Genomic DNA, 20,358 nt, shown 5'->3' on the forward strand with positions numbered 1-20,358 from the left:
GAAAGGCTATTTAGCCCTATCTTCTCCTCCTGATGTGTTCCCAGGGCATTCCAGAAAGGATGGATCCTTAGGGATTGTGTAAACTAATGGTTCCTACCCAGGAAACAATAATATTAATACAACTAAGAAAAATGGCCTTGACAGGGGCTCAGTCACTGCCCCTTCCTGCAGCCCAGGTCTCTGAGTCCTCTTCAAGTGCCTTTCCAAATCAAGCAGTGCCAAGGCCTGCCCCGGGCTGTAGACAGATCTGACTGACAAAATTCACACAGGTCCTGAGCAAAATGTTTCCCTGCAGCCCTGGGGGAATCCCTACCAATCAATTCTCTGGTATATGGCCTTTGTGTAGACCAGTGCCCCCGGGTGTACAGTGCCCAGTGATGGGTGAGGATCGGACTGCTTCCTCCTCCGCTCCGACTACAAGGACCCAGCCAAGTGTTCCACCTGCGCTCTGCTTATTTAAGTTCACTGTACCCAGCAGTGATATGTATGTCCAAGCATCCCCTGTGGCCACTCTCAGAGAACCCAGCTGGGTGAAGCCAAGCCTCAAAGGGATCTTGTCAGCTTGCAGCTCAGAGCTATGACATAAGACATTTGTCCCAAAGACTGACTAAGAAACAAGAGAAAGGCGGATTCATTCCTACACAGAGCCATCCCTTTGGACAGAACTATTTTCAGAAAGGGTACCTTCAACTCCTAACCATAGGGATGTATGAGTTACCAAATACTAAACTCAGTCCTATGGCTCCAAAGAAGGCCTCTGTTTAGAATATGATTCTCATGACAAACAGCTTTTGTGCTACGGCAGAGTGTTTCAGCAGTTCATTCTTAAAGGGTTCTGAAAAAGTCATTCGGGACTGCCACTTGAACATAAAGCTTTTCCTGTTCCTACCCTAGGGAAGATTATTTTTTCTTACAGATTTCAAAAGATACTATGATCGGTAGTAGGGAATTCCAAAAAAGAAGAAATAGCTCTTGCTTTTAATTTATTCATGAATGTAAACTTTGTTTCCCTGGGCTATACCAGCTGTGGGGGAAAATCACAGACATGGGTTCTAATCACAGCAGGAATTAATTTCCAGTCCCTACCCCATTTGTTACTGGAATCTAACTCTTCCTGATTCTATAAATATCACCCTGGGGTGGCCAACAGCCCCTGCCATGTCGCCCGTGGGTTCCAGATGACCACACCATCCTTAGCTGCTGCCAACAGCGCTCCCACACAGGAGAAAGCCAGGGGGGTAACTGGTCCCCCAAGTGTCATGTGTCTTCCAGCCCAACTCTGGCCCTTTTGGTCTTGTTGATTCCCCTTTGTAATTCCTTGGTATGGGGAGAGAAGGGGTGTTCATTAAGAGACTCCTTTGCTGTCCCTGAAACTACATCTAGAAATGGGGCCCTATCTTTGATTGTCTCTTGCTTCAGTGGACTTCTCCACTCTCTTCAGTGGCCTAAGGACCTTTAGGTCCTGAGACAGCCATTATCTTTGTCTTCATTTCGATCCTGTCTGTAAACACCAGTGACCGCTTATTTGTTTATCCCAAGGAGTCCTCATGAAACCAAGAATATTTGGTGGTCTGCTTTGCAGTCCCGTAAAAGCCTATAGATTTGCACCACCTTGGCCTCTTTTTTTTTTTTTCTTTTTATGTTATGTTAGTCACCATACAATACATCATTAGGTCTTGATGCAGTGATCCACGATCCATTGTTTTCATATAACACCCAGTGCTCCGTGAATTATGTGCCCTCCTTAATACCCATCACCGGCCTAACCCATGCCCCCTCCCCACTCCCCTCGAATACGCTGTTTGTTTCTCAGAGTCCATAGACCACCTTGGTCTCTTTAACCAGAGAATTAGTAACCCAAGTTTGGTCCCACTGGAAACTAACTTTTTTTTTTTTTTTAATTAACACATAATGTATTATTTGTTTCAGGGGTACATGTCTGTGATTCATCAGTCTTACACAATTCACAGCGCTCACCATAGCACACACCCTCCCCAATGTCCATCACCCAGGCACCCCATCCCTCCCACCCCTCACCACTCCAGCAACCCTCAGTTTGTTCCTGAGATTAAGAGTCTCCTATGGTTTGTCTCCCTCTCTGGTTTCATCTTGTTTCATAAACATGGCAAAAGAAAAATTTTCTCTCTTCAGACACACTATGGATCTGAAAATTTTTCTAGATAATAAACATGCTATACTGAAGGGACTAATGGAACCCAAAGCCACACTGTGAAGGACCCACAGTGTTAGTGTTCCTTAATTTCATACAACCTCCAGCTCCTCCCCCAAACTCAGTAACTCTACCTGAGTGCTCTAAAAAAATATCCCCAAGGTCATCAATTTCATGACACAGCTCCAAATGGATTGGGAAGCATTTCTCCCAAAGACGGTAGGTCTTGGTTTATTGTATGCTACCTTGATATCAGTCTATGCAGCTTTCCTTTAAGACAGTGGTTCTAAAAATGAGCCATGGATCTTTGGGCTTAGAGCATTAATCTCCACAGTATGTACTTTAGGGGCATGAATTAATAATTAAGTTGTGATCAATTTACTTGTGATAGCCCTTCTTGGTGTTTCATCAGGAACACCACCACCCATCAGGAAAGCCTATTTGTATCTACAAATAAGAGATCTGGGGGGTGTGTGGGGGGAGAAAAGGGAAAGAACAGTCCATAGACTAAAGCTGTATAGAGAAATCTGTGGCCCCAAGTGCTCCGTCAAATGCTCAGGCTCACTTGGAGAATGCTTTAGTCATTTCTGGGGTTGGGTCCTGGATGATTCACCATGAGCTAGACATTTTACCTGGCCCTATTTAAAACTTTGGAAATAGAAACCACCATTTGGAAAATACCACAATAATAATCATAGCAGTCCAGAATCATCAAAGGATCCTAAAATCAGTGGACAGTTTAATGAAAACCAGCATTATCTACTTATTCCTACATGATACTAATTAATTACAAAGGAGAAACAATAACCTCAGAGTGGAGAAACCCACCAGACCCACCCGAGCCAAGTGATTAAGGTTTACCTGGTCAACAGTGGTACATGTGCATCACATACCCTCAGAGATGATAGGCTGAGAAGGGTATTCTTGGCAAAAACGTAAAGCCCAAAGATGAGCAACAAGAAACACCACACAAACCCAGTTTGGAGATCATTGTAACAAAAAACTGGCCAGTGCCCTTCAAATATTTTCAGGTCATGAGAGACAAAGAAAGACTGAGGAATTGTCCCAGATTGAAGGAGATTAAGGAGATATGGCAACCTAATGTCATGTGTGATCCTGGATTTGGACCCTGGTTCAGAAAAAAAGCATTAATAGGACAACTGGCAAAATTTGAATAAGGTCTGTGGATTAGTTGTATTCTATTGATGTTTATTTCCTGATGTTGAACATCCTACTACGGTTATGGGAGAAGTACTGGGGTTGTGTAATATTTGGGGAATGTAATTGAAGGGTGTATGGGAATTTTTTTGTTACTGGTTTCACAACTTTTTTGAAAGTCTGAAAATACTTTGAAATGAAAACATTAAAAGAGTCTTGAGACACGGAGAAATCAGAGGAAAATAAACATCAGAGCAAACTTGTGCAATAAGTAAGATTTGAAATAACACAACTACTCATTCGTTCAGCAAACTGAGCACCTACTTTGTGCTGGGGGCTTTGCTGGGAGCTCGGGATGCAATGAGGAAGACAGTCCTTACTAGCTAGAACACCTTGGTCTGGACTAGAAGGATCCAGACACATTAAATGATGGGATGCTGAGGTGGGGGCTATGTTAGAAACTCAAACGAAGTATTACAGTATCACAGGGGGAAAAGAAGTCATAAAAAATTAGGATGTATCATTAATGGGCAAAGAGCAGCTTGAAGACGTTACAAAAGCATGGGAAAGAGACCCCGAGGAGGGAAAGAAGGAGTGAACGGGGAACCATCAATTGCAGAAGTGCAGAGGGCAGGATAGAGCAGAAAGAGACACAGGGGGAACAGGGAGGGATTTGGGAGAAGTTGGAGAAGAGATGACGAGAAGGTTGGTAGGTGGCAGGAGAAGCCTGTGATTAGGGTAAGAGCGACAAGGACAGGAGAGGGCTCCTCAGAGAGGAGTCCCTTGGGAGTAGGCATGCGGTGAGGCCACAGTGAATGTGAGCATGGGAAATGGGAAATGGATTTACCTGGATGGCCGAGGAAGTTCATGCCCTCCCAGCCTGCTCAGATTGAGTCCCGCGTTGTTTTGGTAGCAAGAAGGCAGAAGAGGGCAGACCAGCTGACACGGATTACCTAGAAACCCCAGAGGCAGGATCGAGGGTTTTTCTCAGAATCGGCTGGTGGTGCTGCTCTTTGCTTCCCCTCCTGCCATCCTGACCTGAGTCACTGCACTAAGCCAGCCCCCTGTGACCCACAACAGTGGGACCCCCAAGAGAGCAGACTCTGAATAGCCACTTTCCTGTACCTCAAGGAAAGCTCTCATGGAATGTACTGGTCTCAGAAGTTTCCAGACTCAAAGGCCAATTCCTAGCATGGCCTTCGTGATTCAGTCTGAAATGGTTTTGTTCCAAGCAGAACTTAACCAGAGCTCTCTCCCTCAGCTCACTTATTAGCTCTTCTTGTAACACCTTCAACCAATTAAAAAATAGAATGGCCATGGGGCGCCTGGGTGGCTCAGTTGGTTAAGCGACTGCCTTCGGCTCAGGTCATGATCCTGGAGTCCAGGGATCGAGTCCCACATCAGGCTCCCTGCTCAGCAGGGAGTCTGCTTCTCCCTCTGACCCTCTTCCCTCTCGTGCTCTCTGTCTCTCATTCTCTCTCTCTCAAATAAATAAATAAAATCTTTAAAAAAAAATAGAATGGCCAATGAAGAGATATTTTCTTTCCTGTTTCACACTGATGGTAGTTAGTAATACAATTTGTGTTAGTTATATACCATGCCTATTGGTTCTGAGGGTGACTTCAGCGAGTTTTAAGAAGGAAAATAGAAAAACATTGGGTGCAGTCCCCTTCTTGGGATAAAGATTCAAGACTTGGAAGGCCAACTCTATGAAATAACCAAGCCAGCAAGAAGGAAAACATGTCCAGTCTGCATCTAAGACAAATCTAAATTCCAAACGGAAAAGAAATGTTTGCCTCGACTAAATAAATGTGTCAACAATTTTGTACAGTACTGTGTGATGAGCTGCTAGTTTGTTTGAGAGTGTGTGGGGGCGTGTAAGAGAAAAGTGGGGTGCTCCCTGCAGCAAAGATTGCTACAAGTCACAGGAACTGCAAAATGAAAGATTTCCTCAACAACCGCATTTGGACAGACCTTTATTTTTCATTTGTGAGTATGGCCAGCAGGTGGGGATAGTTCTTTATTGGTAGGTAACTATCATAAATCACCTGTTTTGTAACTTTCTAGGCTGCGTCAAAAAGAGAAATCAATTTAGAATTGTTAGGTCTGTATATTCCTCAGATAACATCAAAAGGATGAAGATATGTATTATCATTCCCCTACTGAAGTAGTAGCCAGAATGATCTTTCTCAAATATTTATTGGGTGCCATGTGAACAGGTAATATACCAGTTTAAGTGGCCCTAGGCCACAGAGCTGGTGTGTGCCGGAGCTGAGATCTCATCCCGGCCTCCGTGGCTCCAGCCTTCACTCACCCATTCCATGAGCTCCTGCTTCAGAGTAAACTCTAGAAAGGCTGTGCAAAGTCAAGGCTATCTAGTGTAATCTCTACAGCAATCACGGAAGAAAAAAAAAAAAAAAAAGGAATGCAAAGAGCTATAGCTCAAAGCTCAACAAAGGTTTTTTGCAGAACTTGGCAAATTAATCCCACCTCCTTTGGGAAGAGCAGATGACCAAGCAGAATCAAGACAAATCTGAGGGGCGGGTTATTCATAACAAAGGAAACCTAAATGGCCAAGAGACCTTAGAAGGTTTTGAAACTCAGGAAAATGAATATAAAGCAACACAATACCATTTCCTACCCAGCAGACTGGCAAGACAAAAGTCTGGAAAATACATGTTTTGTTAAAGATGTGGGGAAATGGGAATGCTTATAACTGCTGGTGAGAGTATAAATTAGCACAGCTTCTTTGAAGAGCAAGGTGGGGGTACCTAGTAAAGTTGATTTAAAGCAATTATGGTAAAACATAAACATGTTTATTTAATCCCACTAGTGTGCACATAGTTAGGTATTACAACTGTCCTGTATTTCGAATACAACTGGAAGTAAAACAAAGATTTATGTCCAAGGATGGTCATAGAAGCAATTGCTTATAAGGCAAAAAACAAAAACACCAGAAACTGGAAAAAACAAAACAAAACAAAACAAGAAACATGTACAGCAACAGGGGGCTGGTTACACAGGTCATGTATAATAAAATAGTATGCAGCTGAATAATATAATTTACAAATGTATGAAAAATGTTATCTTAGTGTATTGCTAAGGGGTGAAACGAAGCTATGAAGCAGTAATGCTCCCATCTATTTGCTTAAAAGCTACATGCTGCTGATGCTTTCATGTGCGTAGAAAATGCCCGAAAGGATGTCCAGGAAACTGTTAATAGTAGTTACCACCGAGAGTAGAACTGGGAGGGGGAGGGGGAATTCTTATTTTTTGATTTATGTTCTTCTAAATTATTTGAATTATTTTTTTAGCATGAGCATGTATTACTTTTCTATTTTTTAAAAAACAAACCTTTAAAAAGTTACTTTTGTTCATAATAGCAGTCTACTAGTTGATTTGCTGAGTCATTCCAGCTGCAAAATTTAAAAAATATTTTTTCTCAAGTTTCAGCTAGTGGAAGGAACTTAGGTTTTACCACCATTACTCATCTCATTATGTCCTTTATCCCTGTTTATGTGGCCTCTACAAGAACCCAGGACTCCAGGTCACCTCCCTTTCCTGCCCTGACCCACTATTCCCAAACTCCTGAAGCCTTCCCCTGGGTCTTTAGGAAACTCGGTCACTAGAAAAATCTCCCACTCTCCCAGCCTCCTCTCTAGAGGCAGCCTTCCCCTTGCGCTCAGGGAACCCTGCTGTTCCCTGAGGACGCTGCTCCCCAGCCACCCTCTCTCCAGGCAGCTACTCCCCTTCTCACAGGCCTCATGCCCCTGGACCTGGGCAGGTGCGGCCCTCGCCTCCCTCCCTCCTCACTGTCTACACCCTCTGGCATCCTTGAACCTCAGGTCACCAGGTGGGAACACCCAAGCTCCAGGATCTTGTCATCTACCAGCTCTGGGACTCGCCCCTGAGACCTTGAAGATGATAGTTCCTGACTCAGTGTCGCTTTCTCCAACTCTGCTCCTGCCTTAATTCTTGATGATTTCAACATCCACTCAGATGATCCTCCCAAAGCTGGCCTCTCAGTTTCTTTCTTCTCATCCAGTGCTCCCGCCCTCCCCGCCTCCACCTTGGCTACTCACAACCAGAGACATATTCCAGTCACATTAGCAACAGCCACAACCTCCCTAGTCTACTCTCTGATACATCCCCCTTGTCTTTCCATTTCACTCTTTCTGGTACCTCAGCTGGACTGAAAAATCCATCTGCCCTATTACTTCTTACTTGTCCCATAGCCCCCTGTTCCCCTCACTTGTTTGTTTACCCAGTTTAAATTCCATGGTCAATCTCAACTCAACTCTGTCTATTCTCCCTATGCCTGCACAGCTGGATGAGTCTGGAGAAAAAAAACATACGACATCAAGGGGTTGAGTGGGTGAGCCATATGATATCTGGGAGAATGACCCAAAAGTTAGGAACAGCATGTGCAAGGGCCCTGAGGCATAAAAGTACATGAAGACCTGAGGAATAAAAGAAGGCCAGGCAGCTCTGAGCAGAGTGAATGAGGGAGAACATGAACAAAGATATGCACAGGAACACAACCAAGTCATTTAGGGTTTTGTAGGCCACGGTAGTAAAGATTGCCCTTTCTCTGAGTGGTGGGGTGCCATCAGAAGGGTTTGAGAAAGGAGTGACATCAACTGACTTCTAAGGGCAGATGTTACTCTGGTTGTGGTGTTGCGAATAGACTACGGGGAACAAGGGCAGGAGCAGGGAGAGCATCTAGGAGGCTATTATAATAATATAGGCAAGAGATGGTGGTGGCTTGGGCCAGTCTGGTAGCTGTGCAGGTGCTGAAGAATGGTCTGATTCTGGATATATTTCAGAGGTAAACAGGGTATGGTAACTGATTAGATGTGGGACATGAGCAAATGAGAGGGATTATTCCAAGCTGTTGTTCATTTTTATTTGTTTGCTTTTCGCCTGCACAGCTGAAAGAATGGAGATGCCATCAACTGAGATGGGAAAGACTGGGTGGGTGAAACAGGGTTTATTTTGGGAGAGAGCATCAGACAAATCTTAAATCTCAGGGAGGCCATTCTTTTTTTTTTTTTTTTAAAGATTTTATTTATTTATTTGAGAGAGAGAATGAGAGAGAGAACATGAGAGGGGGGAGGGTCAGAGGGAGAAGCAGACTCCCCACTGAGCAGGGAGCCCGATGTGGGGCTCGATCCTGGGACTCCAGGATCATGACCTGAGCCGAAGGCAGTCGCTTAACCAACTGAGCCACCCAGGCGCCCCTCAGGGAGGCCATTCTTGACCACCCTCTTTAGGTTGTACTCCCACTGCGGCACTATCCATCTCCCACCCTGCGGCATTTTTCACAGCATGGATAGAGGAGAGTCTGCCTGACTGACAGTCCCCCACCCCCATCCTTGGCTGGGCGTGGAAAACAGGGGACCTCGTTAACTGTCTGTCTGAGGACGCATTCAATGGAAACTCCAAGAAGAAATGAAGGTGAATGGGAGGGAATGGAACCTGAGTGAGTAAATAAAAACAGATGTTCCCATTACACAAACTATAAACAGAAAATAAATCATTCCCTTCCCACTAATTTCTTTTGAAAATCAGGGACAGCTGTAGGAACAATACATATTTTTCCTTCCCCATCAGGGATTTAAAGCTGAACCTCATAAGTTAAGGTTCTTGTGTGCTCCTACCACATCCTTTTCCTGCTTTCTCCTGAAACAGGTGACCTTAGCAAATTGGCATCTTCCACAAAACCAGGATCCCTACCTGAGGTGTGATTTGGCAAGAGGCCAATCGATGTGGTCTGGCCATAATTTTATTTTTACTTTAAGCACTCCAATTGAACCAAATAAATACCTTGCTCCATTAAGAACAGTCTCAGGTAATGTATCTGTTCATTCTTTTAGACATTTATCTCTCCAGAGACTTCAGACAATGCTTTTTCACAGGTAATATCCATGTCAGTACCTGCCTTTTGCAAACTGAAGCAACAAGTCATTTAGAACACCAGCTTACCCTTTTGACTGTGCGTGCCTACCCTTCAACATACCCTCAGCTGAAGGAGGCAAATAATATCCTGGGATATTAAGCCAATACATTCTCACTCTTGCTCATATCTACATAGTACATCTGATGGACTCAGAGCACAGAGATTTTCCACAATCCCTGGCAGAAGCTGGGTTTGGGACAAAAGCCACAGTGTTTTGGGACTGCAGAACCAGAGGCAAATGGCTGAGCCAGAGGCTTCAAGCATGTGCCAGCATGATGCCCAGAAGACTCAATGGGGTCAGTTGCTCCCCTGCATGCATCAGCTTAGGGCTTGTCCCACGCAGACAACCAGCAACAGAGACCACCAAGGATGCAGAGGAAAGACATTTCTTTCTAAAGAATTGGGTCGCATGATGATGGAAGCTGACAAATTCCAGGATCTGCAGTCTGTAATGTGGAGATGCTGAAGACCTGATGGTTTAGTTCCAGTCCAAAAGCCAGCAGGCTCTGAGACCCAGGGAGAGCTGATGTTTTGGTTTGAGTCTGAAGGCAGGAAAAAAGGAATATCCCAGCTCAAAGGCAGTCACACAGGAGAAATTCCCTTTTACTTACAGGAGAGTCGACCTTTTTGTTCTGATTGAATGAGGCCCACACATGTTAGGAAGGGCAAACTGATTGAATGAGGCCCACACATGTTAGGAAGGGCAATCTGCTCCACTCAAACTACCTAGTCAAATGTTCATCTCATCTGGAAACACCCCCCTAGACATACCCAAATGTTTGGCCAAATATCTGGGCATCCTATGGCCCAATCAAGTTGACACATAAAACGAACCATCACATTTATGTTTAGTCATCCTAACTCATCTGAATAACCCAGATCCTGCCTCATAGCATGGCTGCACAAGGAGAATTCATCATTTGGGATCAGAAATTCTTAACTGAGATTATTTGGCTGATTTAACAGGGACTTCATGGAAAAGAATAAATTTGGATTTCTCCAACTTTCCTCACCCATATTTTTATATTCCTGAGGTTTCTATGCCAAAAAAAAAAGAAAAAACCACCTGCTTATTAGTTAACAAGAGTAGGCTTTTTCAGGGCAGCTGGGTTTTAAGATATTCCCATATTTATAAATGAGAGCGAAGATTTATCAAACCTTGCCTCTTTCAATGCCAGCTCAAATTCAATTTCTTCTCTTAAACTTTTCTTGACTGTCCTACCCAGAACTGGCCTCACCCATCTCCAAGTTTCTGAAGCAGTTACAGTGTGAACCCTGGAATTTAATACATAACCACATAATACATGGCATTGGGACTGCCCTCACTTGCTGATAACTCCCACTCACTCTCCTTTGGCCAGTCCTATCTCCATGGGATCACAAGCAGGTTAAGAACTATGTGATCTCATGATCTCATAACATTTCTCATGAAGTGGAAACCACCCCTTGGGAATGAGCTTCTGCTTTCATCCTCTACATCTCCAAACATATCTTTAATCATCCTTTCTGCTTCTGCATTCTGCCTCAGAAGAAGACATTTTTCAATTCCTTTGTCAGATAAATAACTCCCCTAGCTTTCTTTCTTTTTTTTTTTTAAAGATTTTATTTATTTATTTGAGAAGGAGAGAATGAGAGACAGAGAGCACAAGAGGGAAGAGGGTCAGAGGGAGAAGCAGGCTCCCTGCCGAGCAGGGAGCCCGATGCGGGACTCGATCCCGGGACTCCAGGATCATGACCTGAGCCGAAGGCAGTGGCTTAACCAACTGAGCCACCCAGGCGCCCTCCCCTAGCTTTCTTGATCTCATCCCTCCTGCCTCTTTCAGGACTTCAAGGCATCGATTATATTCCCTCTCGTATCTTTAGTCCTTTTCTTCTCTACTCTGTGGTCTACAGACTTGCCTAAAGCTTCCTCACCCTAAAAAGAAAAGAAGGGAGGGAGGGAGAGAAAGAAGTCTCCCCCCTCCTGTGTTGTGCTCTCCACTCAGGCTTCCTCCATTTCATTGTCACCCTCTTAAACAGCAGTTTACCCACTTATTAGCGCCTTTACCCTTCATTCAACCCATTGCAAATTTGCTTCTGTTTCCACCAACCCTTTGAAACTACCAGAAGATATTAGAGACAAAAATTATAATTTATTATAACAAGAGACAGAACATACACAGATCTAACCTTAAGTAAATTATTGCCCCACTGGGCTAATGCTCTTTATTCTTTGTTTTCCCAAAGTCAATGGAATACAAAGTGTTCCTCAACCCAGGCCAGACCCTAGCAATTGTGGAACATGGATCAATATTACAAATGGTGGCTCGTATATCACTGTCTAAATAATTAGAATTCATAATTCAAGATGACAAACTATAAAATAAAATATATCCTGTCTACTGACCTTGACAAATAAAATGCTATAATGACAGAATAAAAAATTACATATGTAAAGCTATGTTTTTAATATGACTGAAAATTGGTAAAGTATCAAAGATAACTGAATTTACTTATTATTGCATAAGTCTGGATGTTCTGTGGATGTGCCAGAAATATTTAGATGAATAATAAAGAGCTAACTAATTCATAAGGTATTATGTGTTTATTCCATAAAATTTGTGCCTTTATTTTAGCAAAATCACTAATTATGTTTAATACTTAAGAGTTCTCATAATTCAGGAAGTCAGCACCTAGAGACTCGAAGAGCCGTGAAAAAACTCCGAACAGCATTCTTAAATCCTTGCCCTGCAAAGCATGCTGGAGATGGACATCCTCACACCTTTCTTTCTGTCAATGTAGGAGCATTTCTATAAGAAATAGACCTAATTTTCAGCTGGATGGGGAGAGATGTATCTTTACCCCTAGCGATGCTTGGATGTCTGGTTCTTGACTCAGCCAAGGACCAAAGTCTCAAGCTAGGCACAGGAAGTTTAGAATGTACACTATAGTGACAGATGGAGTAGATGCAGCTGGGAAATCAGAAGCCATTACTCTGCCCTTGAACTGACATCAGCCTGGCACTCCAGCCTGTGTGGGAAGCAGACTCTGCCCTTAAAGCTGACCTGCCTTTCTGCAGCAAGCACCTGACCTGGTGATGATGGAGGGGCCTACACTCTCTTCATTTGGGCACAGTTTTATCCATTGAATCGATATATTTGTATTTTCAAAACTGCAACACTATCATCACCATGACTCTTGCCCCTAGTGTGTGATTTATCATCCAACATGTCAAAATATTTTGAAAAAGGTATCATGAAATGCAAAGTCTAAGTTGTATTTGATTTATGAAGAAGAATAAACCTAGAAGGGAAAGAATACAATACAAGAGAATGTCTTGATAGGAAATAGAATCATTCATAAAGTCATGAGACAAAATATGTTTTCTAAAATTTGTATTATAGATATTGGCAAACAGAGATAGATATGGAAAACAATGGGCCAATTGGAATGCTCTTATATGAGCGTAAATTTTTCTCTTAGTAGAAACTTCTCCTTCTGGTTACTAAACAAATCCTCTAAACATTGAAAATATTTCAGAAGTTCTCAGGAAATGATCATTAAAGTAAACTGCTAGTGTTTGACAAATTCCAAAAAAAAAAAGTTCTCATAATTCATATTCCATCAATAGTAAAGATTTAATGGATTAAAAAATAAAATATAAGCATATTCAAGTAGTCAAAATTTAAATATATTTTCATCAAAATATAAAGTAAATATAAAATGCAAAAAATCAAAATTATTTTTCATATCACTGCAAATAAGTTATTCTCATTAATTACCTATTAACTTAGAAGGCTACAGGCAAATTAGAGTTAACAAGTATCAATTTTTAAATAATCAGATTTAAATGAAACCAAATTTTATTTAATTTCTTGAAGAATCAATGAAATATTATTTAATATTTTTTAAATCATAATTTGCAATGTTAGCATTCAAATATGTCTAGCTGCCAATGTAGGGAATCTATATCATGTTTCGTGTATTTTAGATCTAAAGTTTTATATACATGCATACAAATACACATATACACACAAATATGCATACATGTATACAATTTTAAGAGTAATATGGATTATATTAAATTGAAAAATATTTTTCAGCTACTATGAGCAACTGCTGCAACCCACACGAATTCATAAGTACTTTTGTGACTAAAAATTAGAACTTGAAGAGAAGCAAGACTATATACATGTTCTGTCTACTAGAAAATACTTTGTCACACAAGCATCTATTGTATCCATGCTCTCTGTAAGGAAGTTTGTTTTTTTCTGACCAAAATGTTTCCACCACTCTAATCTTACTACACTCCAAAAGCAGCATCCATCTCCAAGATTGGCCTTGGTACAATTCCCAACACTTTCCACCATATGTCCTATGTTTCAAGGACATAGCAGGCTGGGACTTCAAAAGCCCACTGATGCCAAACTCAAATTTTTACACATCCAGGTCTTTTCAACATAGCCCCAAATAAGCAGGGTTTTAGCTATTTAGATTGCCTACTTTGCATACTCCGGGATATTACACCCAACATCTGCCAGCCATAAATAATATAAACTCTGTAGATATAAAAGACCCCAGGCCACTGCTGTTCCAGAGACACCCAATCATGCAACGTCACCTAGACACTAAGCCCCCCTCCCATGCCCCTTGTCCTCCTCCCCTTCTAGATAGGGGCCCCCACAGGGTAGCCTGTGGACGGCATCATTCTGTGAGGGACTTGCCCCACATGAAAATCTGTCGAAGTGTTACCCAATAAAGCTTGTGAGCAACACCACCCTGTGAGCATATCTTTTTCCTTGATCAACCCCCAAATCACTCAAACTCACTCTTAGGGCCTTTCTCTTAGGTTTGTCTAATGTTTCCTCATGTTTAGACCCAAATTATAAATCTTTGGCGGGAATCTCACAGGAGTGATGCTATGTTTTCCTCAGTGCATCCTGTGAGCTGGCAAATGATGTCCATGTGTCCCGTTACTTGTGTCTGCAGATTTCTCACTGTAAAGATACTCCCCCCACCCCTGTAATTAATTTTATACAGAGCTACTTTGCAACTATATAAATAATCTATTCCTTATCTTTCAGGCACTATCTTTAGCATCTATTGATGTTTCTTTGCCTGAATTAATAATTACTGTGATGGTTGCCACATTGAGATTTTTAACTCCATTATTCCTTCTGTGTTTATTAGTTGACATTCTATTGTGATGAAGAGATTTCTCTTCTCTCTGTTTATTTATTCATTTGTTTATTTGGATGCAGAGGTAGATAAACTGTGACCCATGGGCCATATTCAGCCTGCTGTCTATTTTTGTAAATAAAGTTTTATTGGAACACAGCCATTCATTTATTTATTGTCTATGGCTCCTTTTGTGCTACAGTGGCAGAACTGAACAGTTGTGTCAAAGACTGCATGACTCAGCAAACCTAAAATATTTACTATCAGGCCCTTTATAGGAAAAGCCAATTTCTGATTTATATCATGTAGACTCATGTATTCTTATTTTATTCCATTACTATCATTGTTTATTTGATGTTCTAATTGTCCTAGCATTGGCCATTGGAAGCCCCTTCAAACTGGCTCCTGTGTCCTTTTGACCGGTGTCCATCGTTCTTTGAACCTGTCCTTACTTTCTGATACAAGATTTTCTAGGTTTTCCCTACGTTTTCCACAGAATCAGCCATTTCTCCAAGGAAACTTGGTTTCTTTTAGTTGGAAGTGGTATTTGGAAGCCAATGTCTGTTATTGTCCCTGGGGTGTTGCTGGAAATCACCAGAGAGGTCATGGTTATAGATCTAAAATTAGACATTGTTAGCCTATAGATGGTCTATATAGCTATGGGACTAATAAGATTACTCAAGGAAAAGTGCAAGGAGGTTGCAGACTAGACCCAGGATCTCCAACATTAAAGGAAAATAGTCTGAGAAAAAGATATCTGTAGTAATACGACTCAGGGTTTTAATGCCTATGTCCACAAAGTGCTTATGTAAGTAAGTAAGAAATAATTAAGACCTCACTGAAAAATAAAGGGTCATATCAGACCTGTCACATAATTAAAATGAGAATTAGTAAATCAGCAAGAAGAAATATATTCAACCTGACTTATATGAAAGAAATGAAAATTAAAACAGGATACAGTTTTGAGTAATTACCTTATTTTTTTCAAATATTTAGTTGGACAGTTTTCAAATTTATAGAAAAGTGGACAGAGGAGAATAATAAACATCTGTACAGGCATCATCTAGATTCAACATTTGTTAACATTTTGCTGCTTACTCATCTTTCTTTCAACACACATACCCACAGCACACACTTTTTTTTTCCCACCGAACCACTTGAAAGGAAGTTGCAGATAGCTTGACATTTGATCCCTAAATATTTCAACATGTATTTCCTTATATGTGTCCTTATATAGACCATTTAAGGATTTAACATTTTTTAAAATTGTAATTAAAAAAACATAACATAAAATTTACCGTCTTAGGGAGGCCTGGGTGGCTCAGTCAGTTAAGCGTCTGCCTTTGGCTCAGGTCATGATCTCAGGATCCTGGGATTGAGCCCTGCATCGGGCTCCCTGCTCAGTGGGGAGCCTTCTCCTCCCTCTCCCTCTGCTTGCTGCTCTGCCTACTTGTGCTCGTTCTCTTTCTGTCAAATAAATAAATAAAATCTTTTTTTAAAGATTATTTATTTATTTATTCATGAGGGAGAGAGAGAGAGAGAGAGAAGCAGAGGGAGAAGCAGGCTCCCAAGAAGCAGGGAGCCCGATACGGGACTTGATCCCAGGACCCTGGGATCATGACCTGAGCTGAAGGCAGATGCTTAACCATCTGAGCCACCCAGGCGCCCAAATAAATAAATTTTTTTAAAAAATAATAATAATAGAATAAAATTTACCATCTTAATCATTTCAGTAATGTTAACTATATGAACGTTGTTGTACAACAGATCTCCAAAACTTTTTCATCTTGCAAAATGAAACAATTTCTTATTTCCCTTTCCTCACAGAAAATTAATTTTAATTCAACAAAGTATCTAATATATAGTCCATATTCAAATTTCCCCAAATGTCTTTGAAAAAATTTTTTACAGCAGTCTTTTTAATTGCCATGTCTCTTTAGACTCCTTTATTTTAGAACAATCTCCCTGCCTTATTTTTGCTGTTTAAGATACTGATTTTCTTTAAGAGTCCAGTTTTCTTGTGGAAGGTCTCATGTTCTGGATTAGCCTGCTTGTTTCCTTATGATTACATCGAGACTAAACATTTTTGGCAAGAACACTCTGTAGGTAACATCATGTACTTCTTGCATCATATCGGGAAGAACATAATGCTGGGTTTATGCTGGGTTCTTCACTATTCACAGTACTAAGCTTGATCATTGGTTAAGGTTGTCAGCCAGATCTCTCATAAACATACTTTTCCCCTTTGGAATTAATAAGTGGTCTATGGTGATACTGTGAAACCATGTGAATATTGTTTCCCAACACCCTTTCACACAATTATTAAATCAGAGGTTGCAAAATGATTTTGTAATTGGTTTTCAATTTATTCTCTGGCATTCTGTTGTAAAGAAAAGCTTTCTCTTCTTTTTCCCCTTTCTCTTTCTTATTTATTTATTATCATAATGGCCTCATAAATTTCTGTATTCGGTAATTACCATCCACTACTGCCATTATTCTTTTTTTTAAGATTTTATTTATTTATTTGATACACACAGAGAGAGAGCACAAGCAGGGGGAGCTGCAGACAGAAGGAGAGGGAAAAGCAGGTTCCCCGCTGAGCAAGGAGCCCGATGTGGGGCTCATCAATCATGATGAGGGGCTCAGAAATCATGATCTGAGCTCCAGGTGTGCTCATTTCTACAAGGATGTCTCCTTGTTTCTAGGTCTTTGCAGTGTACATACTAGAGCACACACACACATATTTACTCATTATCTTCCATTCAAATCCAGTAGCACAGGGTTTTCCCGTAGCCTTCCCTCATTCCATGTTTGTATCTCTCTCTTTACCCATGGTGAAAACTCTGGCTCATAAAATCGTTGATATATTCATTCATTATTTTTTTAAGTAAGCTTTTACACCCAACATGGGGCTTAAACTCACTACACTGAGATCAAGAGCTGCATGCTCTACTGAGTGAACCAGCCAGGCACTCCTATTCATTAATTTGAATCTAACCCATAATATACACAAAATTATTTCAAAATTGCATCACCAATACCACTACTTATCACAAACCTACTGTAAGTCCAAAATTTCTTTGCCATTCTTTTTGTTCTCAGAATATACTCCACTAAAAATATGAAGCGTGCTGTGTTCAAAAGCTAATTGAATTTATTTTTTCTTTCCCAAGTTATCAATTTGTTATATACTTACATTCATTTGTTTCTGTTTTTATCTAATCTTAGGGTTTATTATAAACTTAAGTTTATTTTTTGAATATGTAAAACATTTAAGAAGTTAAAAGTTAAAACTATATAAAAGGTATACTTAGAGAAATCTCTCCTCACCCCTTTTCCCTCTATTTGCTCCTACACCTTAGATGGAACAATTCTAAATAATTTCTGGCCAATTCATCTATTTTTTAAAATACATCTGTATTTTTTATGTATATATGAAGTAACTCCATATAAATTCGTAAGATCTTCCTCCTACTAGACATTGTGCTCTAGGACCAAAGAGAATGTAAAGATGAAGGAGATATGAACTGTGGGAGAGCAGGGAACTATGGTGAAAAGATGTGACATGTATAACTTTTATAAAAATTAAAACTTTCTTTTTCTTTTTTTTTTAAAGATTTATTTATTTATTTTAGAGAGAGAGTGCACAGGTGGGGCGAGGAGCAGAGGAAAAGGGAGAGAGAAAAATCTCAAGCAGACTCCCCGCTGAGCATGGGGCCCAATGTGGAGCTCAGTCTCACAACTCTGAGATCATGACCTCAGCCAAAATCAAGCATCAGACGTTGAACTGAGCCACCAGGCACCCCCCAAATAAAAACTTTCTGATAAGAAAGCAGATGAGCTTGTAAAACTTCAGAGAAGACTTTCATGAAGGAAGAAGTGGTAAGCCATGTCCAATGAGGCTGAGAGGTCACGGAAGAGGAGGGCCAAGAATTGACCAAGAGGCAGCCATTGGTGATTTCATCAGAGTGGTTGCAGGGAATGATGACGATGAAGGAGTAATTGAACTGGAGTGGATTAAAGAGGGACTGGGAGGTGAGGAAGGAAGATATCAGCACAGGCATGTCTTCTAAGGGACACTTCAACAAAGCAGAAGAAAGAAATGGGGCTACAGCTAGAGGCAGACTTGATGCAAACCTTTTTTTTTTTTTAACATGAGAGATATTATCTACTACATGCTTGGGTGCTGATGGGAGTGCTCTAGCACAGAGGGAGAGATCGAGGTGGGAGATCGAGGTGTGAGGGAGAAAAAAGAGAATTGCAAGAGCAAAGCCTTGAATGTACAGGAGGGGGATAGGATCCAGTGTACAAATGAACTAGCATTTAGTAGAAGCTTAATGAAAATGTGTTGGATGAAAAAGAAATAGTAAGTAATGGACTCTCTTCAAGCTGATCAAGTCAAAAGATGGAAGACAGATGAGTGAAGCACATACCAGAGCACAAACAGCACCATATGAACTGTGGCTTCAAAGACAAGAAAATGAAGCAAAGGATTCTGGGAGAGAGAAAGGATATCTGTTCAGCCTGAAGAAACAACACGAACAAGAACAGGGAGAGATAAAGTATATAGCTTGTGCTTTCGCTTCATAAAACTTGTTTTTACTACAGCCAACATCAGACACAAATGGGATTTTCTTATAAATACTTGTGGCTAAAGTTTATTGATGGCACTCTTAATCCACAGCTACGGCAGGCAGACCACGGTTTCTGATCCTATCTGTGAATGTCATTGGTCAGCCCTGAAGAATTTAGTGTGGAATCCTTTCTTGTTGCTCTCATACATAAGACCTGGATTTCTTGAGCACCCTGCATGCAGGGAGTGAACACATGCAGAGAGACAACTCCTTCGTTGATGAGTGGACAGAAACTAGCAGATTGTTTAAAATTTTCAGTCTCAGTTTCTTCATCTGCAAAGTAGGGATGGTAATACCTCGCTTGTAGAGTTTTGTGAGGATTAAAGTAGGCAGTCTATGTGAAGTGCCTACTCCCTGTGTAGAACAGAGTATGTGCTCAATAAATATTTAGCTATTTTTGGTATTAAACATAGAGACAGTTACCACGTACTAAGCACTTATGATATATCCAGTATAGCTCTAGGTACTCAGTAGGTATTAATTCACTGAATCCCCACTGCGTCTTATGAGATAGATATTATCATTGCCTCTAGTTCCACAAATGAGAACAGCAAGGTAAGCAAGCGGTAGGGTGGGGATGTGAGATGAGGCAGGCTGGCCTCAGAGCCCTGTCTCTCCTCTTCTGGGCCACATTGACTCTCTAATAATTAATGGAATCACACCAGTTCCGGAACCAGATCAATCTGTTATCCCAGACCCCATTTCCCTTTTTAACAAGGAATCCAAGAAGTAAAGCCAGTTCTTCACAACCATGAGAGCTGGCAAGAAGCGTAGAAAATGATCCACAGATTTTATTCACATGCTTTAGTTTGACCAACTGTCTTCACTCACCGGTTATTACTCCAGTAATAAAATGCAACATACTTTGATTTATTTTGTGGTTAAAAATTTAACATTATTCAAGAATAGGCCGAAATGTCTAGGGACTTATTCAGCTAAAACACACAAGCCAGCAAAAAAATATAAACAAAAATATTCATTGCAGTACGTTTCATAATACTGAAATATCAGAAGCCACCCAAATATCTTTCATAGGGGTCTAATTAAAGTGTGGTACATCCACAACTGTTTTTTTTTTAAAGATTTTATTTATTTATTTGAGAGAGAGATAAAGCAAGAGACAGAGCACGGGGTGGGAGGGGGAGGGAGGGAGAAGCAGACTCCCCGCTGAGCAGGGAGCCTGATGTGGGGCTCGATCTCAGGACCCGGAGATCATGACCTGAGCCTAAGGCAGACGCTTAACCGACTGAGCCCCACATCCACAGCTTTTAACAAGACTG

This window comes from Zalophus californianus, chromosome 1 (assembly GCF_009762305.2).
Source record: "Zalophus californianus isolate mZalCal1 chromosome 1, mZalCal1.pri.v2, whole genome shotgun sequence".
Lineage (NCBI taxonomy): Eukaryota > Metazoa > Chordata > Mammalia > Carnivora > Otariidae > Zalophus > Zalophus californianus.